This window comes from Canis lupus, chromosome 37 (assembly GCF_003254725.2).
Source record: "Canis lupus dingo isolate Sandy chromosome 37, ASM325472v2, whole genome shotgun sequence".
Classification (NCBI taxonomy): domain Eukaryota; kingdom Metazoa; phylum Chordata; class Mammalia; order Carnivora; family Canidae; genus Canis; species Canis lupus.
The window spans coordinates 13,128,237-13,155,305 of NC_064279.1; the positions used below are offsets into that span (position 1 = coordinate 13,128,237).

Below are 27,069 nucleotides of genomic sequence, written 5' to 3' on the forward strand. Positions count from 1 at the left end.
TGTCAGGCGTGGTTCTGCTTTTCCTCTCTATTGTGACTTATTGCAGTGATGTATTCTGGGTGTCAAGCCCTCCTACAGAACCACATGATAGGTAGATGCCATAGCATTTGCTGCTAGGAATCAGGCTCTATGCCGCTATACAGCTTCTCTAGGAGTAGATACTTTGGAATTCCCAAAGTATTCCTCCTCAGGAAGAATCTGGGTCTTAAAACTTCTTCAGCTGTTATCTACTGCTGGTGTGGTGTCAAGACGTGGGAGAAGGGGAGAACACCCCCTAATTACAAAATCCAGTTTTCTAACTACAAAGCTGTAGTGATCAAGACAGTATTGTACTGACATAAAAACAGACACCTAGATGAGTGAGACAAATAGAAAACCCAGAAATGAACCCACAACTATATGGTCAATTAATCGTTGACAAATCAGGAAAGAATATCCAGTGGAAAAAAGACAGTCTTTAAGAAATGGTAGAAATGGTTGGATAGAAACATGCAAAAGAATGAATCTGGACCACTTTATTCCTGCATACACAAAAAGAAATTAAAAATAGATTAAAGACCTAAATGGGAGAAAGGAAACCATCAAAATCCTAATGGAGAATACAGTAACCTCTTTGACATCAGCAAACTTCTTACTAGATAGGTCTCCCAAGGCAAGGGAAATAAAAGCAAAGATAAACTATTGAGATTTCATCAAAACAAAAAGCTGCTACACAGCAAAGGAAATAATCAACAAAGCTAAAATACAACCTACAGAAGGCAAATGACATAGCTGATGAAGGGTTAGTATCCAAAATATATAAAGAACTTATAAAACTTAATACCCCCAAAAAACAAATAATCTAGTTTTAAAAATGGGCAGAAGACATGAATAGACATTTTTCCAAAGAAGATATACAGATGGCATGAAAAGATGCTCAACATCACTCATTGTCAGGGAAATACAACCAGTCAGAGTGACTAAAATGAACAACACGGGAAACAACAGTTGTTGGTGAGGACGCAGAGAAAGGGGAACCCTCTTACACTGTTGCTGGGAAAGCAAACTGGTACAGCCACTCTGGAAAATAGTATGAAATTTCCTTAGAAAGTTAAAAATAGAACTACTCTACAATTTAGCAATCACACTGCTAGGCATTTACCCAAGGGATATAAAAATACTGATATGAAGGAATACATGCACCCTGATATTTATAGCAGCATTATTAACAATAGCCCAATTATGGAAAAAGCACAAGTCTATCGCCTGAGGAATGGATAAAGAAGCTGTGGTATGTATGTATGTGTGTGTATTTATATATATATTAATATATAAATGTTATTTATCATAACATTTTAATATATAAATTCTAAATATATATAAATATATATAAGTAAATTATTTATGTGTTAATATATAAATAATGGTCCATTATATATACAATGAACTATTACTTAACCATAAAAAAGAATAAAATCTTGCTATTTGCAATGATGTGGATGGGGACAGAATGTTATGCTAAGGGAAATAAGTCAGAGAAAGACAAACACCATATGATTTCACTCATATGTGGAATTTAAGAAACAAAACAAAAGAACATGGGGGGTGGGGAGAGGCAAACCAAGGAACAGACTTAACTGTAGAGAACAAACTGAAGGTTACTGGAAGGAAGGTTGGTGGGTGGGTAGGGAGATGGATTAAATAGGCGATGGGGATTAAGGGGGGCACTTGTAATGAGCACCGGATGTTAAATGTAAGTGATCACGAAATTCTACACCTGAAGTTAATAGTACACTGCAAACTGGAATTTTAAAAAGAACTAAAAAAAAAAAAAAAAAAAAAATTAAAAACATCTCATTAAATATCAGGCTTTTAGTGGGCTTTGTTGCGGAACTATGACCTTCACAAGTGTTTCATCAGAAGTATAGCTTTTATTTCCCTGCAATTTACTCCTTTCCAATCTATTTTGATCTTGAAGCTCTGACCCCTGTTGACTTTGTATTTTCTCTTTTAAATGAGACAGAAAGGCTGGAGAGGTCTGGAATGGAAGGAATGCCCTTCCCCCAGCTGGGATAAGGCTCTGGCAAAGCTTTTTTTCCCCTTAGAGAATAGATCTTTGTTACAGAGAAGGTTCTGATGGATTCGCAATAATGACCATTCCCCTCCCCAAAGCCAGAGAACATCTTTCTCAGATTTCATCATGACAATCTGGTACGTTCCTGGAAGGAAAGCCCATCAAGGTGTGGAAGCCCCTTCTATGACTAGGACCTCTGGAGTTTTTCCATTCTCACATTACTCCACACTCAGCTTCTAGCAATCCACCAAAATTACCATGTAAGTGTACCTGTCAACTTATGGCTCCAGCAACTCCTGTTCTTGGCTGATTCAGCTACCAAGAACAGGAGAGGCCCCCATCTCTACAGATTTCAAGGTGCCAGTTTGCTTTCAACCTAAATTCCCTGATAAGCCTGAGAAAAGTCATTAATTTTCAATGTTTATAGTATTTTCTTGTCAGAAGAACAGTAGTGATGACTTCCAAAGTCTATATATGTTGTAACTGAGGCTGGAAATCACAAGTGAATTCCTGTACGTAACTTCCTCCGTGGTCCTCCAAACCTAAGTCCCTTTTTTGGTTACCATGCAGCAAAAAGGAAAGGCACGTGGCTGCAGCTTTCATACCCTGTGCTAACGACTCATTGGGTCCCTGGAGTCAGACGTTTTGATGGAAGATGTCAAGTGTTGCTTCTCGGCTCAACATTCGGTCCTCACTGGGCATAAACCAAGTCATCATCAATCTCTTAAATTCCCTTCAGCAACTATCAGGTTGCATAACTTTTTATTAAAGAGTCAAAACACCTTTTACTGTTAACACCAATTCTAATAGTAATTTATTCACCAGTCACTCCTACCTCTCTGCTTTGACCAGTTCTTAGCTTAACAAGTTTCTCTGCCCCCCACCTTTATTTTCAGAGAATGGAGGAAGGGATGGGGCAGGAGGGGGTGGGGAGAGAGAGAGAGAGAGAGAGAGAGAGAGAGAGAGAGAGAGAGAATCTTCAATAAGCTCCATGCTTAGAACCTGAATGAGGCTCGATCTCATCACCCTGAGATTATGACCTGAGCCAAAAATCAAGTGTTAGACACTTAACCGACTGAGCCACCCAGGCACCCCTGTCTACCATTTTTATTACTGCACAGCTCTAGGCTTATAAAAGAATAAGGCTTTTGTATGTAGCACAGATGATAGGGGGGCCAGAATATCTGAATATCTCACCTACATGATTGCCCAGCAAAGTATATATGACCTGAGAGCATTTGGAGGAAGTATGAGGTCTTTGATGCCTTGAAATAATGATATACATTGCCCATCACACTCAGGGGTGTATTTAGCCCTTAGAATATGCAGGTGTCCCCATTCATGGTTCATTCAAATGCCTTACAGGTTATGCAGTTTTTAGAGGAACAATCTGTTGACATATTGATGAAAAGGAAAGGTTGGATCAAATTGATTTTTTTTTTTTTGCAGATGAAATACAGTCTTAATTGTTGTAGACTTATTACTTAACTACAACAATTTAAGTGAAACTGTGTATGTGATTTGAGTATAATCCTACTGGTAGGTCAAAGGGTAATATGCTCTGGAGCAGGGTCTAAGATAAAGAAAGGACTTAATTTTTTTTTTTTTCCAAGTCTTCAATGTCATGTGGGTTGATGGCTAACACATCTTCCAGCTACTCTGAATGGTGGAAGAATGTGAAAAACAAAATATTTTAAAGCCCCTGTTTTCTATGCTCCCGTCTTATTAAAAGTGTTAATTTTAATCATTTTTCAAGGATTTTTTTTGTAGACACAAAAGAAAGAATGAAGTTTGAAATGCTGCACTATCGGGAATAGAGGAATAGTTTTAAATTATTGTATTTCACACTACTACATTTCACATGGAGAAGAAAAATACTGAAAATATTGCTTAGGTTTCTTTATTTGCCACAAAGTGAAAAGTTGAATTATACCCATGATGATAATAGTCTGAACTAACATACAGCTTACACTGCGTATGATTAGAAGCCCAATTCTGGCTCACTATGTGGGGCGGAATTATATTCTAAGATAGAATATGAGGGTCATCTGTGGTCACTCCTGCAGACAGCCCTGTGAGTTATGGTGTTATTTATGAATAAGTTCCATTATCTTGGGGATGCTCTCTAGTTACACCCATACCTAACCATTGAATCTTCTGCCCACCTACTTAGTGCTTGGTCTTTCTATTAGACCAGACCATGTAGAGTGGTTTGGGTTCAAGGATGAATAAGAGTGACGACTTAGATGAATTCAAGGCTGATTTCTCAGAAGTGTTCTTACCCAAACAAGGGAAGGATGGAGGTGATTTGGTATGTTTCTCTGTCCCACCCAAGTTTACCATGGAAACAGACCTGAGGTTGGTGGTCTTGGCTGTGTGGGTGGAATGAGATGCTCACCAGGGCATAGAAGTATCAATTCTGTCATGTTTCCATACAAAGCAATACTTCTGCTACTCAGAACTAATAGAGACTCTAAGCCATGAAATTCTTATTGCACCAAATTGGAGTAATCACCTCTTAATTGCAGCTGTGTTGGAGAAGCCATGAATTTCCCATGTATGTCTACTTGTGGACTTTCTATGGACAGCCCCCATGGCCTGTCATAACTATTTGCTATAGACATATAGTAGTTTCAAAGAGGAGTTTGGTTTGGCTCCTCTCATGAATTAAGCTCTACCCAAGCGTATTCTGTGCTTGAATGTCTGACTTCCAGTTGCTGGCAACTGTGGCAACTCCTCCAGCAATCTCGTTTTAGGAAGGACATGCTTCCTCAATAGCATTAGCGTTTGATTATCTTCATTGATGTCTTGGCACATGGCTGGATAAACTTGTAGCTCACCTTCCTATAAAATTAGATTGGCCTTCATTGGGTATGGGAGACATCTTGGCCCCCTTCAAAATCTTCTTGTCTTCAACCATGTTGTGGGAGCTTTGATTCTTTCAGAGAGTCACAACTGGACAGTACTAGGCAGCACTGTACTTCAGGCTTGTGCCAAATACTTCCCATTGTGTGCCTCGAGTCCTCTCTAATGTTGCAGCATGGAAATCTCAAGAACTGGCTCTGTACTCCCTGATGTTTAAACTGGAGATGCAGGGCATGTATAAAACCACTCTTGACCACTGTGGGGATGGAGGCCAAGGCAGTCTATCTCAAGATGGGCCATTTAGGCATGAAGATTATTATAAATTAAAAAGCAATCAATACCCAGCAGATCCAGGGAAATCTCTTTACCCCTCCCTAACAACGGGCTAAAAGAATTTAGGTAGAGGACCTGCTCCAAGACCACTATCACCACAGATAACTACATCATAATGTGAACTAGGTATGGTAGACAGGGAGGGATCTAGCGAGGCCTGTTTGATCAAAGTCCTTTATGTCCCATTGTTTGAGTGGCCCAGAATACCTTTGTTTACCAAACATTTATTCTTTCATCTTCCTGTGAATGATCTTCTTCCCTTTGAAGTCCCAGAACCTGTCTCCTTAGTCCAGAATGACACATATACCTCATTTCACCTGTCTTTGGAATTTCCATGTCTGTGTGGATTCCTCATATATACAAAATTAAATTTGATTTTTCTCTGTTAAGGTCTCATGTCACTCTGATTCTTAGTCTGGCTAGAATGACCTTGAAGGGGATAGGAAATTCTTGCTCCCTGACAGAGAACAGACTCCCCTGATAGGTGTTTCCCCTCTCTGAATCCTTGGATAGATGGTCTGAGTCATATTGATGAGGATTCATAAGGTTTTGGTGGGATCAAATACCAATCACCAGTAGTCAATTCAATAGCACTTTCTCACATTGGCTTCCCCTTCTTCCCTTTCTCCAGCTTGTATCCCTGCTCCCTGGGGCCACATTCAGAAATAGGTGACCTGAAAGTCAGCCTTTGTCTCAGGCTTCTACTTTCAGGGAAAGACAAGCTAAGATACATGATGCAAGAATCTAAATTGAGCTCCTTAGCATGTCCTCATTCCCAACTCTGCATTATCTATTTTCTGGAGAGTACGACTCTCCATTCAATCTTATTGGGTTATTTGCCATAGGACCCTTGTGAAAATCTTCTGAAAGAAATTAGCATATGAGAGATGGTTGAGAGGAAATAACCTTGACAGGGAAAAACTAAAGGATATGAGGACTGTATCAGGATCCTGAGGGAAAACAGATGGCAAAGTCACATCAGAATAATTCAAGGATGGCTTATAGACAAAGGGACTCATTCCAAAGGCGTGGGCAGGGTGTAGGGAAGCCAGCAGGAACCTAGGGTTAGCAGCTGACAGTACCCTTAGGGTAGGGTTGCCAGATAAAATACAGGATGCCCTGTTAGATTTGAATTTCAGATAAACAATAAAATAATCTTAGTGGAAGATTGGATGAGGTATACTGAAAAGTTGGTTTTTAAAAATTCAGATTCGTCTGCTTTTCCTATATGTGTCTTTGCTAAATCTGGCATCTTTAGACTCAAAAGGAAGGTGTAGAAGTCTAGAGAACCTGAAAGGAGTCCTGTAGAACAGGCTGTTCTGAGAGGAATAGTAAGCTTGGGTCTAGGGATGCAGACAATTCAAAGCAACCTCACGGGGAGGAAATTGGAGGATAAATACTATGATCTCAGTCTCTCCCCTTCCTCTGGTCTTCTTCCAGGGGTCACCACTGGCTTAACCAGAAACCAGAAGACAGGGAACCTGCAGATGCAGACCACAGGTCAGCCTCCATGGGCATGGGGCAGGGTGAGGGCACGGTGAGGGTCCTGGGGGCAAGTGGGGGAGATCTAACACAGCAGGCACTCCTCCCTCTTCTCTAAGTGGAACTTTTCCAAGCATGACCTGTGATCCAGGAGAAATCCCAGAAAGTGGGGTCTCCAGACCAGGACTCAGCTATTTGCCTGTAATTATTCTTCCCTCTCAGCTATTCCCTTTCATTCTTGTCTCAGTCATTCTAGGATTTTGCTAATCCTGTGTCTTTTATTATGAAAAAGTCTTAAGTCTTTCGAGGGGAGTAGGTGGATATGAATAAAATAGTTTCCTCACTCTTGGAGCTCTTTTGGTATAAAAGGATCTGCCCACTGTTGTGATTCTGCAGGTTCCATTCCCCCTTAATTTTTTACCTTTGGTCCTTCTATTACCTGTGGATTGTGCATGTGGAACGTATGCAACAGGAGGTCATGCACATTTATGAATGAGACAGTGAGAGTCATTTGAAGATACTCATATTTAAAATGCCCTCTCTCATCTATAGCTTCCTCTGCGTGGAGCATACAGTAGGTATATTTATGCCATAAATCAGAACTATTGCCAAAATGTCAATATTCTAATTGGGAAACTTCATTTTTTTTTAACCTTATTAGGCTTAATGTTTTCTTTGTTACTGTGACTAGCACTGGCATTTGTTTTTTTTTTTTTTTCTTCCAGAGTTGTTTTCATGAAGAAACAATGTTTTAGTCATACCACAAGTGGGTTACTGCATGAGCAGAGAATAGCAAAGCCCTACTCAGAGGAGATGCTAGTCTCTGCCTTGCTAAATGACTCATTGCTTCTCAGAGGGCATGATTCATATTCATATTTCAGAACATTAAAAAAATAATATGCTGAGGAACTTCCCAGGTCCCTTTTTAATGGTAAAACTGCTTGTTAGGTACTCAAATATCAGGCATCCTCAATAACAACAATAGTCTGTTGGTAGAGGGCTTGTTATACGCAGAGGTCCCAGGCCTCAGCACATTGCAGGTATTATCTAATTGAACACCCACAAAAATCTGATGAGTTAGGTGCTATTATTATCTCCATTTTGTAGATATGAAAACTAATGTGCTGAGAGGTCAAGCAATTTGTTAAAAGGCCCACAGACAGCATGTTAAATAAATAAAGGTTCATTTTCTTTTCCCCACATAAAAGAAGTCTAACAAGAGGCAGACTAGAGCTGATATGGTAACTTCCTCAGTGATTTCGGGGACTCCAGTTTTAAATTTCTACACACCATCTGAGCACACCACTCCTATCCTCATGGCCATACCAAGGTCTAAAATGCTTCCTGGAATTCCAGCTATCACACACACACTATACAATCCAGAAGCAAGACAGAAGGCAGAAAGGCAAACTGAGCCATCTACCTTAATTATATTCTGGCTCAAATTTACTCCCAGGCCATGGTCTAGTCCCATGGCCTCACCTAGCCCCCAGGGTGGCTTTAGGAAGGGTCTTTGATTCTAGATGGTAATATGGCCAGATGAAAATTTGTGGTGTCCTGCACAAGGAGAAATAGAAGAATGGATAAGAGCAGTGGGCAACCACCCTCCTTCGTTATAGTGATTTGGCTGGGTTTGAATCCAAATGATCTAAGTCTAGAGGAGTCCCCTCCCCATTTTTTTAATGACTATAAAATGGTAACTGTTGGTGCTATTTTATAACATGCGAGAAGCCTTTGCCATGACATTTTCTTCAGTAAACTCTCTTATTTTCAGTCTCTCGCAGACTGGTCATAAGCATGGAGAGGGTAAGGCCTTTGACAAAAGCTAACTTCTTAGTAGAAGAGAAGTTTTGACAGATGACCAGTGGGGGATTGGGGTAGGATCTGGGATAATAAAGGTGAGAACCTAAGCGTGTAGATCAGCCATAGGCTCGAAAGAGCTGCCTGCTTTTGTCTTTGCCCCCCCAAACCCCCTTAAGTCTCAGGCCCAGTAGACCTCTGAGAAACCAAACACATAAAGGCCTGTCATCTTTGTGTCTTCATTTATATTAATCATTTTCTTAAATAAACTAATTCTCAAAAGAAAATATAACATGCAGAAATTTCATAAAACCCATGCTGGTAATGGTAATGAAAATTCTATCAGCAAAAGCACATTTGATTAATCATATACATGCATGATTTTTCTCTTATACCATCTGTTTAGAAGATGAAAAATGTATTCTGCTGGTAGTTTGGCATAAAGTATATTTATAGAAAGATTTTATTTATAGTCTGCCAGTGGATTCTGAGCCTGCCATGACATAGCTTCAGAACTAGGTATGCTGAAATGTTCAAATATTAATGCCAACAACATTCTTATCATTAAAACATGAAAGTTAAAATGTTTTCATATTCAGTTCATATTTTGGAGTCTGTGGCTGCAGACTGAACAATCTATTTGGAACTCAGTTTAAAGAATATTAAAATAGGATTCTCTAGCTTTGGTTATTATCTGTAATTGATGGTATCTACTTGATTCTGGGTAGCACCGATTTTATTTTCTGGCTATCCAGCATTAAGAAACACAAGGCGAATCTTGAAAAACATTTTCACAGAATGGGATACATGTAATTACTCATACTTTAAGTGATGAGGAGACCACGTTATAGGAATTATAAAGTAACTGAGTCAGTGTAGACAACTCTACAGGGTGAATTGAGACATTGGATCTTTGGCTTTAACATAATAGAAGCAGAGAGAGGATTAAAGAATAACACTAGATCCTCTAGACAAAACCAAACCACACAAAACCATGCCCTACCCTTGTCACATCCTTATTCACACACATATTGCAGAAGTTAAAATTTCAATTACACTTGATTGCATTTTAAATCTCAGAAATGCCTATGTAAGGTGATGAGCCACTTGAGGCAAAAGGAAAACCCTGTTGCTTTTGTGGGTTTTATGAGGAACATGGAGCAGTTAGACCCTGGGAAATATTCTGGAAGGTGGTTGTCCTGCTCCTCCTGGCTACCTGCCTCAAGTATCACTGATACAGAGCAAAGCTATCCCTAAGTAGCCTTTTCATGGTCTCTAATGTCTTGAAATATTGTTATAGTCACCCACAAGATGAGTCAGATCTACAGTAGAGTAATGCATAGTGAGATGACAGAGGTCAAGTATAGTAAAATTGGATGTTTGTTATCAGCTAAATCTGTCTTCTAACGTTTCAAGCAATAAGCCCAATGCACAAAGATAGATCCACAAATAGGAGAGAAAAAAAAGCTTTACACTGTATTAAAACCCAACCATTCTCAACCTCCGTAAAATTCAAGGCAGAGCCACACAGACTCCTGGAAAAAAAAATTTTTTTTGCCTTATTTAAAAGGGGGACGGGATCCCTGGGTGGCTCAGCAGTTAAGTGTCTGCCTTCAGCCTGGGGCGTGATTCTGGAGACCCAGGATCGAGTCCCGCGTCGGGCTCCCTGCATGGAGCCTGCTTCTCCCTCTGCCTGTGTGTGTCTCTGCTTCTCTCTCTCTGTCTTATGAGTGAATAAATAAAATCTTTAAATAAATAAAAGGGGGAAAATCTTATTCACAGAAACTCCTCTCTAAGAATCCTGAATTGAGTCAATAAAATGATCAATTTGTATATAACTACCATGCATGGTTCTCCAGGTGTTTGCAGAGTGTTGGGAAAGGACATTGTGATACATTTAAAAATGTGTTCCTTCTCGCCCTGTGAAGAAAAGAAGGGCTTAAAGTTACATAGAATAGGGACAAGCATAGAGAGCATGGCTGTAGGAATGGGAGAGTCCTCAAAGAATTCCTGTGCTGAGACAGGTCCTACCAGGACAGAGGTGGACTTGACATGATGAGAACAGGGGGAAACATTTCTGTCCTTGTGTGATCTCTTCCAGACTTAAAGAGACATCCTGTCCCTGCAGCATCTGTAGGGCCCTTCCTGGGACAGACACCTCCTCTTGCACGAGCATGGGGCCCAGGAAGTCAGCTCAGCTAAGCTCAGCCCTTTGTTTCACTCACTGCAACATTTGCCAAGGAGCCTAAGATGAAATGATCACCAGGAATAGTGATGGAGATCTGTCCGTCCCAGGCCCAGGCCTGAGCCCATCACAAGTACTAGCTTGTTTAATCCCCAGAGCTACCTGTGAGCAAGATTTCAGAGGAATTTGGGGTCAGAAAAAGGAACACATGCCTTTCTGGTCCCAAGCTGATAAGGAAGTTCTTTTTATAGGACAGTGAACAGGAGGTTCAGAATTTTGAGACAGATAACAGAGTCAGAAGGGTTTTCTCCCCCAAGTAAACTCCATTTTTGACTTAAGATCATATCATGTAATAATCAAATACTACCTGGCCTGGTCTTTCAGTTCTCTTATGCTGAGATCTCTCTCCTCAAGTGATGAAGGTATTTCAAAGCTCTGAGTGGAGGTAGAAGTCTGTCCCTGCCTCCTCCCCGACCCAAGAGCCATTCTCTCTTAAGTAGATCAGGAAAAAGTGTTGGTCTATGAAGAAGCACCAAGGCTGTGACAGTCTCAGTTTCTCATCTTCGAGGTGACCTGCTTCCCTCTGACACCTAAGACGACTGACGCTGATGGAGGAAGCTGCAGCTTCTAACTCTGGGTGCCGAGGAGGGGCTGTTACACAGTAGCCAGGATTCAAAAGTGGCCTTGTGACAATTTGAGACAAAGCTACAGGACATCATATGCCATTCTATGCTCTTTTAAAATTTATTTTTATTGAGAAAAAAAGTCTTAAAGATTTTAAAGTAATTGCTTCACCCAACGTGGCACAACCTAGAGATCAAGAGTTGCATGCTCTTCCGACTGAGCCAGTCAGGTGCCCGGTTTTACTTTTGTTTTACCTAATGTGTTAATTTGTTAAAATTGAGTTATTTAAGCTCGCTTTTTCTCAAGACAGTTTTGTAAATTCAATATGTTCAAAGATGTAGGGATAATGATCATATAGCAAATAGTCAAAAAGTAGGTGTGGCCTCTTGTCCACAGGACTGATCCAGGTTCTCCTAGCACAGGAAGACACTCGGACCACCCTGTTTTATGGATGAGAGGATGAGGTCTAGAAAGCTTAAGTAACTTGACTGAAATTTATGCAACTGGACAGTGGCAGAGAAAGTAGTCAGAAACTCTTAGCATAGTTTTAAAACCAGTTCTCTGATCCACCAGAGTATACTGGCCATTGGAAGCCAGCAGGTGTTCATCTTTATTTTGGCCAGTCCCAAGGTAGTAAATTAGGGATGAGCAATACAGTCAGGTGGTTCTATGTCTGCATTTGTGCCAAGGGTCACAAATTTCATCCTGCAACGTTCTCTGGGGTTCCAATCTTATATGTTGCCTGTACCTTATTGGAATGAATCAGGTAAAGTGCTCTGGAAGTCTGTTCCATTTTCTGAGATTGTTCATTAGCCAGTTTTCTTTCAAGGAAACTCTTAAAAGGATTTCATATTTGGGGGGTTGTGGGTAGAGATGCTAGCTAAACATATTACTTGTCCTGTATAAAAAAAGATTCGTAAAGCCCACATTCCTGGAATCAGAATCAGGCAGAAAGTTGGGCTGAGTTCAAAGAATCGTAAGAAAAATGACGAGGAGCTTGGCAGAACTGAATAGCAAGGAAAGGGGAAAATGACTGAATGGGTATAGTTAGATTAATTAAGCCAGAGCCCGCAATGCAGGAGGAGGGTACAATAGCCAGCACGTTTTGAGATTTGCGATCCTCAAGGATGGCTAGAAGGGATCAGATGGCAGCTACTCTGTCAGGGTGACAGTGTGGATTCAATAATTAAAAAGCAGTTTTGGCTGTGAGCTACAGAAAAGCAAGGGAGGCATGGCCTCATCAGAATGGCATTACTTTGGAAAACACACTGTTAATAAAAAGCAGGAGCAAAGCAGACTCTACTTACAAATAAAGACTTGTGAGTTTGCTCTGGGGAAAAAAAAATGCAAAAAGCTTGTTGTCCACATCTTTGGCCAACCCAAGTCGTCCTTTCAGATAGACGGGACTGGTTTGCTGCCCACCTGAATACTTAAATATTCCTTTCCTGTTTTCCAGTGGCTTCTTCCTTCAACTTTATTTTTTCCCCCTGCCTTATTCCTTCTTCCTCAAGAGGGCACCATCACCCCATCCCTAGAAAGGGTGCTGCTGTGTGTGTTTCACACTGAATGTTGAAAACATCTCTCTGCAGGAAAGAACCTAGTTATAGACCAATAAACCAGTAACACGACTTCCTATTTTAGTTTCAAATAGCTCTCAAAACAAATTGTATTTTGTTTAAACCCAGACTGATCATGAAACAAAAAAAATCTGGTGTGTTTGGGAGAGGAAGCCTGTGAGACTGTGTTCATGGTCTCAAATGGAAGACAAAGTTCAGCTGAACTTCAAGTGCATTTGATTGTGTGCTGATGCTTGTAGGGTGTTTTTCTTAAGTCTTGGTGGGAGCACAAGACATTTTATGTGTGGGACTGGGGTACAAACCAGCAAACACACATCAGCACAAACAGTCTTTGTTAAAACGTGGGCAGCACACATGACAGAGGAATGCCAAAGAAAGCTCAATGGTTCTCTGTTGAACACATAACACGTACTTTTATTTGAATCAAGGAATATTATATCAAAAGGATATCCCACCACTGTGGACTTGTGTTCCTTCAACGTTTGCTTTCATACATGATAATGGGCTTCGTTTCTCCAGATCCTTATTAAGTCTATGCCTGGGTGGTAAAATCCATAAATAGCATAACCATCATGCCATATTTTCTCTGTACTTATGTGAGGGGTATGAAGCAGTTGCCTAGCTTTTGTTTTTGTTTTTTGTTTTTAGGTTGTGAGCTAGTGACCATGTGGCAGGAGTCACTATTTAAGGGCTGTTTACACAAAGTTTGCTGTTTTGATAAAATTATTACAAATTTTAATTCTAACATTTAATGATACACATAATTGTTATTATGCTTGAAAGCTATTAGGTATCAATGGTAAGCAGTTTGCATAATTAATATTTTATCCACAAGAGCCAGATTTTGGGTTTTACCCTTCATTCTACCTTGACTCTGGTTATCAATATAGAGTCACTAACAAGGTTATTTTTCTCTAAAATCATGCTTTTCTCCACTATTTTCTTTTTTTTCCCTCTCTGTTCCTTCTCTTTTTATCTTAGTAACAATCATAGTCCTCACTGTTATCATCTTCCTTCGCACAGGGACCTACTCTGATATCCACAGACGGTAGGCAAAGTTTTGGATCTGCTTCCAACACTGCAGGATCTTTGGTCCCAGATCCCTCATCCTCCTGTGCACAGGGTGAGATCCTCAGGGTTTCACTTTGTCCACTAACACTTAATCCCTGTGATAACCTATATTCATTTCCTATGGCTGCTGTGACAAATGTTCACTTGGTGGCTTAAAACATAAATTTGTTCTCTTATGGTCCTGGAGGTCAGAATTCTGGAATTGAAGTGGCAGCTGGGCTGTGCTCACTCTGAAACCTCTAGGGGAGGATTCTTCTTTGCCTCTTCCTAATCCTTGGCACCCCTTGGCTTACATCCCTCCCATCTCTCTTCCATCATCACATGGTGTTCTTCCTGTGCGGTTCTGTGTCCCAGTTGCCTTCTTTCCTGACCCTAGTCATATTGGATTGGGGCCCATCCTAATGCAGCACAACCTCATCTTAACTTGATTACATCAGCAAAGGCCCTATTTCCAAATAAGGTCATATTCATAGGTTCTGGGTAGTCATGAATTTTGGGGGGGTCACTATTTAATTCAGTACCTACTCCTAGCCCTATTCCATACCCCACCTGAGGAGTCTGATCTACTTTCAGCTTCTACTCTCCATTTGAGTTGCTGCCATGTTTTCCATTCCTAACCAGTATTTAACTTAGTATTTATTAACAGTTAGCATAATAACATTCTAGAAGCATATTTTCTAGGGGCCTTAAAGCTCTAATAGCTCCAAGGTCTGAGACTATTGATGTACCACAGTACAGAAAGTGGGGCACCTAGGCCAACGGTGAGGCCACAGGAAAGTGGGGGAAACATTGGGGGCAGGTTGTGAACAGTTGGGAGTCTTTGAGAAAGAAGTTGAAAGGAAAACAATTGACTTCAAGAAGTGGGAGAAGAGGAAGAAGTCAGGGTTGCTGGGATAGGATTCTCAGTCCTGGAGATGCACACAGTGTCTTTGGAATGTATGCTGTAGGAGATAGCATGTGACAGAGATCTAAAACAATCTGTTATGTTCTGATTGATTTCCTATCACTCACTACCTTCCCACCAAGAAAAAAAAAAAAAAACCTCTACCAACTTGCTGCTTTTAATGGGGAAAAAAATCTAAAACTCAAATAGGACCAGGAATATTAAATCTTGATAGAATTTGGCAGAAGTGCACATGCTAATGGTGGTTCCTTTGCTCTTTTATTGGAAAGAAAATAAAATGTGAAGTCTGGGAGAGACAGCAGACCCCTGGTGGAAGAAAGGGAGAATGAAAAGGAAGTTGTGGACCTCAGGGTTTGCCGAGAGTCTGGCCTGATTATCTCTCTGTCTCTACAGGGAGAGGTACAGAAATGTTTCATATTTAGAGCAGCTGGGCTGACCTACATATCAGCAGGTGTTTCCTGTAAAAGGGCCTTACAGATAATTATTACCATACCATATGCCCAGTATGATAAAAAAAATCCATGGGTGATACGTAGGTGTCACAGAATCATCATCTTTAGTTTTAAGGGCCTTGAAAGGGCTTGGAGCCACATTCATTCTGATTGTCACAGAAGACTCTTCAAATGACTTATGTCAGGTGATGAAAGGAAAATCCTACTAAGTCATATTTTAAGACCAGAGTAGAAATTTTACTTAAATGAATGTCCTGGGCAGGGCTCAAGGTAATCTTAGAGTTAGCTTCTGTGAGCTTACATGGACTCTGAGGTTGTTAAACCAGAACAAGCCTGACATTCCTCCTGACCCAGACCCCTCAACTACCACCGAGGAAGCAGCAACCTAGAGAGGAAGCGATTTGTCCAAATGTTACATAGATGATCAAGGCAAGTTAGACTTAGACTGTACTTAGACTCAAGTTGCCCAAGTTAAATGCTTCTTCTATTCTACTGTGCTGCAAAACATTCATGGCCATTTTAGGATTAGTTCTTATCTAAGCATTCTTCTGAATGCCATAATAATGGAAGCTTTTGGAGGTTTTCTAGCAAAGGCAACATATAAACCCAAGAAGAAGATGAAAATAAAATTTATTTATTCATTTAGCACATATTTATTGTTTACTAGTGTTATGCCAGATACTGCACCCAGTGCTGAGCTATTGTTTGAAGCATCTAATCCAAAATCCAAAAGACAGGTAGTACACTACTGAGGATCAATTTTGGTCAGTATGCTTGCTGTTAGCATTATTTTCTTAACAAAATATTTTCTCTAGGTCCTATTGCCTTCAAATAAAGTATACCCATATTGATAGTCGTGGATAGGGAGAAGGTAGGGTTGGTAGACGTTGATAGGTCATTGATATTAGGTTGTGAAGCCTAAGATTGATGTGGAAACTTCTGAAGGCCAGTGGAACTAAAATAATTACATTAACATTTGACCATTGGGTGGCACGGGCATGCAGAAACCACTCTCACATTCACCCCCTCCATTGTTTTAGGGAAAGATACATATTGGACTAAAAGGCAAACATTACTAACCAATCCCTTCACTGTCTATTCCTTCTTCCTCCCTCTAGCTCTGAATCATGAGTGTATGTGTTGAATGGAGGGAACAAGAAACAAGATGGTTAAACCATGATGCTGATCTGGCATAGCAGAGCTGAATTTTATGTGCTTTCTTTATGACTAATACCTACATTGCATTGCTAGAGGTTCTTTCTTTCCTTAGCAAGATATTTGGGATTCATCTTCACGATTTCCCCTCTGCCATCTCATTTCTATCACAAAGTCCCATAGTTTCTTCCTTTAAACAAATAGCTTTCCTTCTCTGTGTCTATTGTTGTAGCCATAGTTCAAAGCCATTGTCCCCAGATGAAAGAATACAATAATCTTCCATGTTTCAAATTTTGTTACCGCATAAATCTCTAGACACATAGAGATGTCCTCATAAAACAAAGTGTTGTCATAGTATTTTCTATGCAGGTGTGTTCTGAATGGCCCAAATCACCTGCATCTATGACTAGGAATTTGTTCAAAATATGGCCTACTATTTGAATTCTCCTACCATTTATTCAAGAATCTACCATTACCTCCTTTTGATTTTTGAATCCACTGGAATCTAAACATAACTTTTATCTAATTTAATTCTCCTATACTCTTCTTAATGCATCCTCTCTTCCTATCAGATTGGCCACCACGTTGATTCACCTCTGCCCCATACACTTATTATTTATGAATTTTTGCTTTTAATTACATGGTTCTTACCTCCAATGTTGCACCATTTTCCATCCACACATTGTCTTACCTATTCTAATTTTTCCTATACTTTAGCACGCATTCCAAACACCAGCTCCTTCATGATGTCACGGGTCGTCAGTCACTCTAGTCAATAATGATTTCAGCCCTTCTGGATTTTTCATACTACTTCCTGAGAATCACAAACTGTAGAACCTGATAATATTCAATGTAAGAATTATATACTATATCGTTTTATACTTGTTTTCATGCTCTCATGCACAATGCATTCATAAAATAGAAATTCTAATATCCCTCTTGAGGGTTGCCACGTTTAATGTAAAAGTGCTTAGAACTGTGTTTGGCATTTAGCTGACATGATGAGTTTGTTTTCCATCCTCTCCCATCTCTCAGAGGGTTGGAGTTATATCTGATAATATTGTATCCTTCATAGCAGGTCTTAGATTCAAGCATATAGGGTTCTTAATCAATACTTATTGACTAGAACATGGTTGACCTAGACACCCACACTCATGAATTCTGACATCAAATATGTACAATTATGTACTCTTGGTTCATAATGCTGCCAATTTCTTAAATAAATTCTAAAATTATTAGATCTAGTAATCTATTGCTGTGAATTTTCATTTTACCCCACTTATTGGTACTTAAATATTATTCTGAAACATGTACAGACTAACATTCTCTCTTGATGACATAGCATTGCCATGACCCATTGCCTTTTTCTTTGAAACCTGTGAATACTGCAAGCTGGCAAGCCTTGCTGAAAGTGCACACTTCCTATTTTTATGTATGCCTTGCTTTTCTGTTGGCAGCAGAGGAAACCAGAGCTTCAGAAATTAGGAAGCCTGGCTGAATTGAGTTCAGCTTTCCAATTCTCAAAGCTCTTGTCTGGATAGCTGCCCTTCTGAGGGAGTGGTCATTTTTTGATTTCAAGAGCAGTCTTGTTCTACTCAGATGTTCTTTCACAAACTTTTTTATGCACTAAAATTAAAACATTTGTTTCTGACTTCCCAAACATTGTTTATACTTGTCAACTGCAGGCCAGGCTGCGCAATTACTCCCTGGAATAAAAGTACTCTAAATCATATTTATTTCACTTTCAGCTACTATCCAGGAAAGCTTGTTGAGTTTTCTGTGTAGCGATAAGATTAATACTACACACAATTATCCTCAGCCATGTATATTCTGCAAATAATCCCCAGTTTGGCAATAGTTGTCTCCTACAGCAATATTCCCTTGCTAGACGGTCTTGTACGATAAAGCAGATCTTTGCAAAGTAGTCTTTCTAATCATCCAGATCTAAGACAACATATTATTTATCTCGAATGGTCAGCGGCATTCTGACTGCCACTGCAAATTAGATTAGAAATTATCTAGTTGGTGTGTAAACATCCCACTAATTTACCTAGTGTCTGGCTCTTTTATTTGATATTTAGGAATTTAAATAATTTAAGGTTGTTTAGCTCTCAGTTCAACCTTTGCTTTCTGGATATTTACTTGGAACTTCCCAGTATTTATTTAAGGATATTAGAAGTGCTTGGGGAGGATTTTTTACTGCCCAGGGGGCTGGTACGGCTGTGTTACAGCGTTTGTAAAGATAACGTAGCAGTAGGCTTGCAACAGTCCTGTCTGCTGGGTTGGGGAAGGGATTCTCTAGATTTCTTCCATCATCAGCCCACCTCAGTTGCTCAGCCGAGTTGAGAGACTACCACCAGTGCCACAAGACTGGCAGCTCTGAACCATGCTGATAAGACCAATTCCTTTACACTGTTCCCGATCTCCCATTTTAAATTTTATTCATTTTTCTTCATGGTTTGGAACTTTGGAGTCAGACAAATCTGGACTCTTGCACTTTCTAGCTTCTAGCTGTTAGGCCTTTGAGAAATTACTTATCTATTCGAGCCTCAATTTCATATCTGCAAAATGGGGATAAGAAATGCCTTTCTTGAAAGACTGTTGCAGGGATTAAATGATACAGTTATCTGTGAGAGCATCTGGCAAGATTTTAGATTAGATTTTAGATTTTGTTTTCAAAATGAGCCCTCTTTGTATGTTTACTGGGGACCTTTGCTTATTTGAAAGTATGATGGCTTGTATTCGACAAGCATAATTTTCCTTCTCTTCCTTTAAGTGCCCTAAACTTCATTCTTGATAGCTCTTTCTCAGCCACCAGCCGTAATTCATTCTCAAGGACCTGAAACTCATCAGACTAAATTATAAGTTACTGATAATTTAGACTCTTAATTTCTACATGGGCATTTTTACTCAAATATGTCTCCCAGAGTTTCAAGCTAAAGGGAATGTCTGAATGACTATGCAGTTTTCTGTGCATGACGTCAGAGAGGTTTCAGCCTGTAATTGTTGGAGTGCCTACTATGTGCCAGGGTCTGTTTCAGCCACTGGGAACATTGCAATGAACAGAACTGATGAAAACTAGCCCTTTGGCTAACCTCTGAGGTGACAGCTATAAAGGTTAATTTGACCCTATCCGAGGTAACCAATAAAGTAATAGCAAAACAATAGAATGAGGTGAAAATTATGAAAACAAAGAGGCCCAGCCTAAGGCAGATAGCTTTATTTCTCTCATGGACCACCCCTCTCCTGCTGCCTGTCCTACACTCCTTGCAGCCTAATAAATAGCTCTTCCACAGCCAGATGGGGTTAAAGACCATATTTACACTTTAAAATGCTCAAAAAATATAGCTGGGAGTGATGGGGGATTTATTTTATTAGTTCATTTTTATGTTTAAAAAACTGTAGTAGAAAAAAAAATCAGCGTTCATCTTTTTTCAATTTTGGCCTAAGATTTTTGGCATTAAAGCTTTTTCAGTTTCAAATGTTCCAACTCGAGCTGTATTTATGTGATGCCAAAGCAACTAGTTGAAAAATTACAAGTACGGGAAATTAGCCAACTCTTTTGTCTGCCAACTGCCAACCAACCAGGTTGCCTGAATTTTTTTCTTCTCTGAATTGTCCCATCATTCAACTGAATTGACTGACAATAGCCTGTTAGATCCAAACAAAGCACAAATTCTGTTTTGTACAATTCAAAGTATTGATTTATTGTACTCTGGTAAAATATGCTCATTGTAGAAATACAGACAATATAAGAAAACAAAAATCACCCCAAGTCCCATCATACACAAATATTGATATATACCGTGCAGAATTTTTCATGTATATACATACATATTAGAAAACTGGAATAGTGCTCTAAATAGGACTTTCATCCAAATTTCTCATTTGGATGAGAAATGAGATGGATGAGATGAGATGGATGTACCACTTAATGGTACATTATAAACATTACCACTAAATATTCTTAAAAATCATGACTTTTCCATACATGACTGTACTATCATTTAACCAATTCCCTATGGATGAGCGTTGGAGTTATTTCCCAATTTGGCTACTATAAAATTTGCTGCAATAAACTTAAAATATATAAATCTTTGTGGGTGTCTCTATTATTTTCATTAGAAACTTTAGAAATCAAACATTTTAAAACTCTAATCCACTTTGCCAAAACTTCCCACCAGCAAAGTTATAGCAGAAAGTTATAGCACATTTATATTCCTATATACAAGTTGTTTATAAGAATGTCTCCTCCATTCTCTTGCCAATTTTTAATTCTTGCCAGTTTGATAGGTGGAAAAAAATGGTATTTCCTTGCTTTAATTTATGTTTTTAAAATTACTAATGGGAATGAACATTTTTCATTTTTATTGGCCATGTGTATTTTTTGTGATCATTCTTATTTCTGAATGCCTTCTCTTCAGAATGAGAGAAGAGCAAAACAACAAAAGACCAAAATAATGTCTTTAAGTTTCCATCTCCAGAAAAACTGAAGAAAGCCCTTAATATTTTTGTCCTCTTCAGACAGGCAAGAAAAATGAAGCTTTTGATTCATTTATTCTTATAGCCATTATTTTTGGATTTATTACCTTAATACTTAAGAAATTTTAATAGAGTACTAGAGCGGAGCTGAAGAAATTTTAAAAGAAATTTTCTGCCAAGTGGATGCTAGTTTTGACACCATCCACTTGGATGACACATGGATTCAAATAGTATTAGTGTCTGATAGCCACGCTGATCTTTTCTTTTGAATGCTACTTCCTATTACCTTTCCAGAAAGCCTTGTAGGAATACTATTGAAGCTTAAAAATACCCACTTGCTGGCTTCTTAAAGCCATTAGCAGAAGTTCCTTCTTCTGAAAGTAACTATTCTAGATATAAGGCAGAATTAACAATTATGCTTAATTACTTTCACTCTTGCGTTCATTAAAATCAGGTGTTGTCAGCTAGCTTATTACGACAAAGTCATAACCTTGATTATGGTCATTTCCTTTGACTCTGCCTGAATTTCCTCTCCTTGTGCCAAAATACGCAGATCACATGCTCATCTATAAAAGCAAAATTCTGCAATAGTTCTTAAAGAACAAACTATATTGCTTCGATAGAGCCTTTCCTGAGATCATTTTATTTTAAAATGATTTTCTGCTCTGCTATGAATTTTAAACACAAAAAACATACCAAGATCAGCACATGACTACCTTCTCTGTGATCAGGCCCTGTAACTAACCATGCCAACTAGTCCTAATGTGGAAAATGGAAAACCAGATCCTGCTAACAAAAGGGAAATTCCATTTTTCATACATGGTACTGTTCTTACTCCTGGCTCAGTGAGAAATGAGCATTTTGTTTTCTCAGCATTACATTAATGTATTAACAATACAGGTGTTCCAAGATTTACAGTAGGGGCACAAATCACCATGCTCATTTCACTCAAAGTTTGGTCTCTGCTGAAGCAAATGGGTGCCATCTTTCCTCAAAGTAATTGGTATGGAGATGAAGTTCTTGTCTAACAGTCTAGAAGTCAGACCAAAAGAAGTCAGGACTCTCCTTTTCAGGCTAGGCTTAGCCAATGGGTACCATTAGACTGGTAGAAAAGTAACAAGGGAACATGAAAGATGGTTGAAAAGACAGCCAATTTTTGCTATCTTTTGGAGGAGAGATCTTTCATCATTTCTCCTTACCTCTGAGCTATTGCACATTTTATATATTCCTTTTCTCATGCTTTCTGGAATAATTTCCTTTAATAGAATAGGATGCCTCATAAATTTTCCTTTAATAGAATAGGATGCCTCAATTACTCCTTCAGGCAAAAATGAACTTTGCCACTACTATATTTTCCCCAACATTTTAAATATTCATACCACTCAAGTATTCAAAAATTATCAGTGAACACACACATACCTTCCACCTAGTTTTATCATTAGCATTTACTTTATCGGTCTTTATCCATCTATCTTAGCCTATATCCATCTGTCTTAGCCTATATCCATCTGTTGATTCATCTTTTTTGGTGCATTCAAAATAAATTTCAGATATCAGTGTATTTCTCCTAAATACTTCAGCCTGCATATAATTAGAGTTTGCTCTCTATTTTTCACTTGATATACATTTCATTGTATGTACATTTAATAAGTCTTAAATATACATTTATGGAGTATTTCAAATACATATACTTGTGCAACCTTCAGTTCCCATCAGGTTATAGAAAATCATTATCACAGAACATTTCCTACTCTGCTCCTGTCTCTGAAGCAACTACTCTTGAGGTTTTTTTTTTCTATTATAGATTTGTTTTGTCATAAAAGGTCATAAAGGATTCATATGCTATGTTCTCTTTTGCGTAGGGCTTCTTTCACTCAGAATTATAATTGTGAGATTCATACAACACCCAGTAGTTCATCCCACACCCATCCCTTTTTATTGAGTAGTTTACTGTATGCATAATTTGTTCATTAAATCACAATTTGATGAATGTGATTAATCACATTTTGATGGATATCAGGGCTGTTCCCAGTGTTGGGCTGTTATGAATAAAGCTGCTATGAACATTCTTGTAATGCATTTTGCAAACATGTTTTTATTTCCTTCAAGTAAATACCAACGGGTGGGCTTATTAGGTCACAGGGAAAGTACATGCTTAATTTTATTAGAAAAACTACCAGAACTTGTTCCAAAGTGGTTTTACTTTTTTAATGTTCTTGTCAACAGAGTTCCAGGTGCTCCACAACCTCACCAACATTTGGTGTTGTCATTATCTAATTTTGTCTATTCTCTTGGATGTGGGCACCACTGTATTTCAATATGGGTCTTCTAAGTTTGACACCAGTGCTATTAATGCTCAAAGTTTCTGGCTATTCTCTATCACCTTAGAGAAACAGCGGTCCATGAGTTTTTGAGAAACTATCTTTTTCTTTCTTTCTGGTACTGAGGTAATGGACACAGTGTATAAAACAAAACAAATAACAAAGCATGGTGATATTACCTGACAGAAGCCTGGTAACACTATTGGCTACCATTATACAGAGGACATGATATGCACCAGTGTACTTTGCTAAGTCCCTTATAGTAGTTTTTGTCATTTTTCCCCCCAGCAATCATACGAGGTAGTATACCACCCCCAAGTACAAATAAAGCAACTGAAGATCAGAAAGCTAACCAAAAATCTTGCCGATGATCATCTTGCTACCAAGGGGCTTGCCTAACTTATAAAGAGGGAATTTAAAATGCCAAGTAAAAAGATTTAACTTATATAATAGGAAGTACATGCTTTCCACCAACTGGCAAAGACATTCATAATTTCAGTGACCCTCAAAAGGACAAGCAGAGTGAAGTGTTTTTCAGCATTATCTGCAGCATTCACACAACACTGAGTTAATTCATTATCAGACCTCAGGATAACCCCTTAATGGGTAATTCAGCTTCCATACAGTTCATTATCTTTTACTTTTGTTTGCTTCACAGATGGAGTACTTTACAATGTCTATGACAAATTTTCCATCTGGTTTAGATCAACCTCAAACGAAAGTCAAAGAGAGGTATATGCTCCTGTGTATCCCCTGGGATCATGAGGATAGCAAGACTTTTCCAAAAACAACACAAGTTTGGTTTCATAAATTAAACAACAGGGAGAAATAGTTCAATGAATGATAATCACTTATGTACTTAGCCTCTGGTAGCTTCAGGCTAGGTCGTCCTCAGTTATTATTAGACCTTAGTAAGATGGGTATGATGATAGCCAATATGCTGTCAGTTGCATATGCCTTTAAAGAATTTCTTCGTCTGCTCACATTTCATATTTATCTTGTCATTCCCCTCTAAGTGGTTACTAGTGATACATTGCTTTTTAATAATTTTACCTATCTTTATTCACTTTATTCTCACAATAGCTCTCAAATGGGGAATAAGAAAGGAGATTTGAAATTCAGGAAGTTGGTTCATTTGTTTAACACTTAAAAATCCCAATTAGGGCAGTTGCAAAGCTGAAAAAGAGGGTCTTTTTCTTTAAAAAAGCTTTTGGTTATGGACAGAGACAGGTAGATTAATAGATAATTACCTTCAGATGTGAGAAGTCCTGTAGACGATGTGAATAAAGAGTGTTAGGGAACCAGAGAAGAATGGATGGGTAAAGTAGGGTTGCCTCTTGTTGGTAGCAAGGTCTGAATAGAGATACCAGGTGGTCTGATTCTTTGACTAACACTTCTTTCACTAACAAAAATAAAGTTTGCTCTTTATAAATTAATTTTTAAGTATACAGGCTTCCCTCAAAAGTATCTAAGAAGGCTTATAAAAATGTACATGTAAGAAATCTTGCATGGATTTTTGACTCTTTCGAAGAGAATTCATGATATGATGCCTTCAAAAAAACCTGGAAGTTTTTGTTTTTTTTTTTATTTAAAAAAAATTGTGCATGAACACACGGATGACTAGGTCCATCCCATGATGTCAGGATGCTTAGGAAAGTTTCCAAGGAATAAAGTCCATGGTTGTCCTATTGCCAGTTGTTACTGCCCCCTAGAAGCTAACATGGGAAAAAAGTGTGAAAGTTCCTATAGGCCAATATATGTCCCACTCCCCCTCAGCTTTGTTTAATCCAATCCATACAACCTTCCCTTGAGTCCAAGATTCTTCACTTTTCAAATGTTGTCAGAGTCTTTTTTATTCTATTTTTAATATTTCATGTGTAATCATTTTCATAATTCTTCACTGGTATGGCTTCAGTTACTTGGTATTTCCCTTTAAAGGTTAGTAGCAATCTAGTTTCTGTTGCTTGAGATGGTATCCAGAAAAGGAGGAGGAAGAGAAAGAAGGGAGAAAGACCAACATGCATTCTGAAAGAAAGTAATAAAGCATAGGGATTCAGTGTAGTAAAATCTCATGACAATTTTAGAGGAGAGTTGGGGATGGTATTTAATCTGTTGGATTAAATTAAACCAAATGAGAACAAGCTGTTACTGAGTACTTAACTAAAATGTTTGGTTTTTGTCATCCTTTACCTCTTTCTTTGGAGGATGAATGCATTAAAAACAGCTCCTCTTTTTCGTTCACTTTTTTTTTTAAAAGGAGGTGACATTTTCTGGTTCAAACTTTTATCTTCACTTCCTATCAGTCTCAGAGCTTTGAGAAATGTCTTGCTGCCTAGAAATCCCATTCCCTCAACTTACCATGAGTTTCTCATTCTATTCATTTAGGACTTAGCCATTTGAGTTATGGGAATCTATTCTAGTCTTTAACTATTGTATCAGATAAACCCCAATTGTAGTAATAAACTATGTGCCAGATTTACTCTGTACATTCATGGAAAACCATTAAAAAAAAAAACGGTGTTTTGAAACACTCTGCTGGCACTTCAAGCTCTATTTCTGGTATATTTCAACAAAAATCTATTTGTGGATTCTTTTTTACTTCTTACACCTCCCTTTTCCCTTCCCCCTTAAGAATGTTGGAGATCCTGTAAGTTAAATTAATGCTTGATGTAATTTCCTGTAATAGAAGACATAGGCTCCAGCACTAACTATCTTTTCATGGAAAAACAGCTCATTGCCCCTGGATGTGGAGTTACGCCCTTGAATTATGAGTCTGGATCATTGCTGAGTGGATCACTTTGGAGCCAGAAATCAGGGTGGTAACAGGAGAAAGGAGTTGGCAGCTGGAAGAGAGGGAGAGGGTTTGGGAATGAGGGCCAGAACAGTGTTTAAGGAAAGCAGAAATTCAGTGGGGCCAAGGGAAGGACACACAAAGTACATGGAGAGACTTGAGAAACCAGGAGAGATCCTGACTATTCTGAGCTAGACTTTAGCCTACCATGCAACTTAGTATTAAGTATTACTGATCAGTGGAAAATCCCTGGGTTTTAATGCTTTTCAAAAGATGCAAACTATAGTCTTTGGGATGTCAGGACAGCAAATAAGCTGACGATGCAAAGGAATTCTATCTGTGGGATGAGTTAAAAGCAATCTGTTATATTTTTGTGGGTCTGTGCTTATAGGTCTTTCTAAACTCCTCTATAATCTCTTAGGTCTGTAAATTAAGCCTACATGCCAGACTTTCCTGTATTGATTTACCTGTTTATCCTGATTTAGGTCAGGTCAGATTGCTGTACAAATAAGACTTATCTGGTGGTGGATTATCATAGTTTATATTGCTTTGTGACTCAGCCTAAATATACATGCAGAAAACAGTCAAGTTACTAGGATTAGCTGTTCTAAACTTTCAGCAACTGAGTTTTAGTGGATCCAATATTTGAATAAAAGGTCAAATTGGTGGGCTAGTTCTCTTTTGAAATAATCTCAAACTCCATTTTTCTGCGCAAGGCTAGATATAGTCATATAGAATGGGTAACAAGAACACAATAGCCAAACAGTCAAGAGTAATACATCAGACCACACAGTAATATATGTGTATGGCTGGAAGACAGGGTTAAGATGAGCACAGGGAATCCTTGGGATAGTAGCAAATCTTCAATCCACATTCTTGGACTTATCCTTCTCAAAGATTTTTAGAAAGATGAAGGTACTTCAGAAAGAGGGATAAAAAGATATCTGTAGTAGAATAAATCATAATTTTAGCTT

General features: G+C 38.7%; 1 long non-coding RNA gene across 1 annotated transcript in view; it reads left to right on the forward strand.

Moving 5' to 3' along the window:
- Positions 1–1,058: 1,058 nt before the first annotated feature.
- LOC118353444 (uncharacterized) overlaps positions 1,059–27,069 on the forward strand; it is a 79,728-nt gene continuing 53,717 nt past the window's right edge. Inside the window, exons 1-2 of the long non-coding RNA XR_007408857.1 lie at positions 1,059–1,270; positions 6,692–6,751. This is a non-coding gene — a long non-coding RNA (uncharacterized LOC118353444). The remainder of the gene's footprint in view (positions 1,271–6,691; positions 6,752–27,069) is intronic.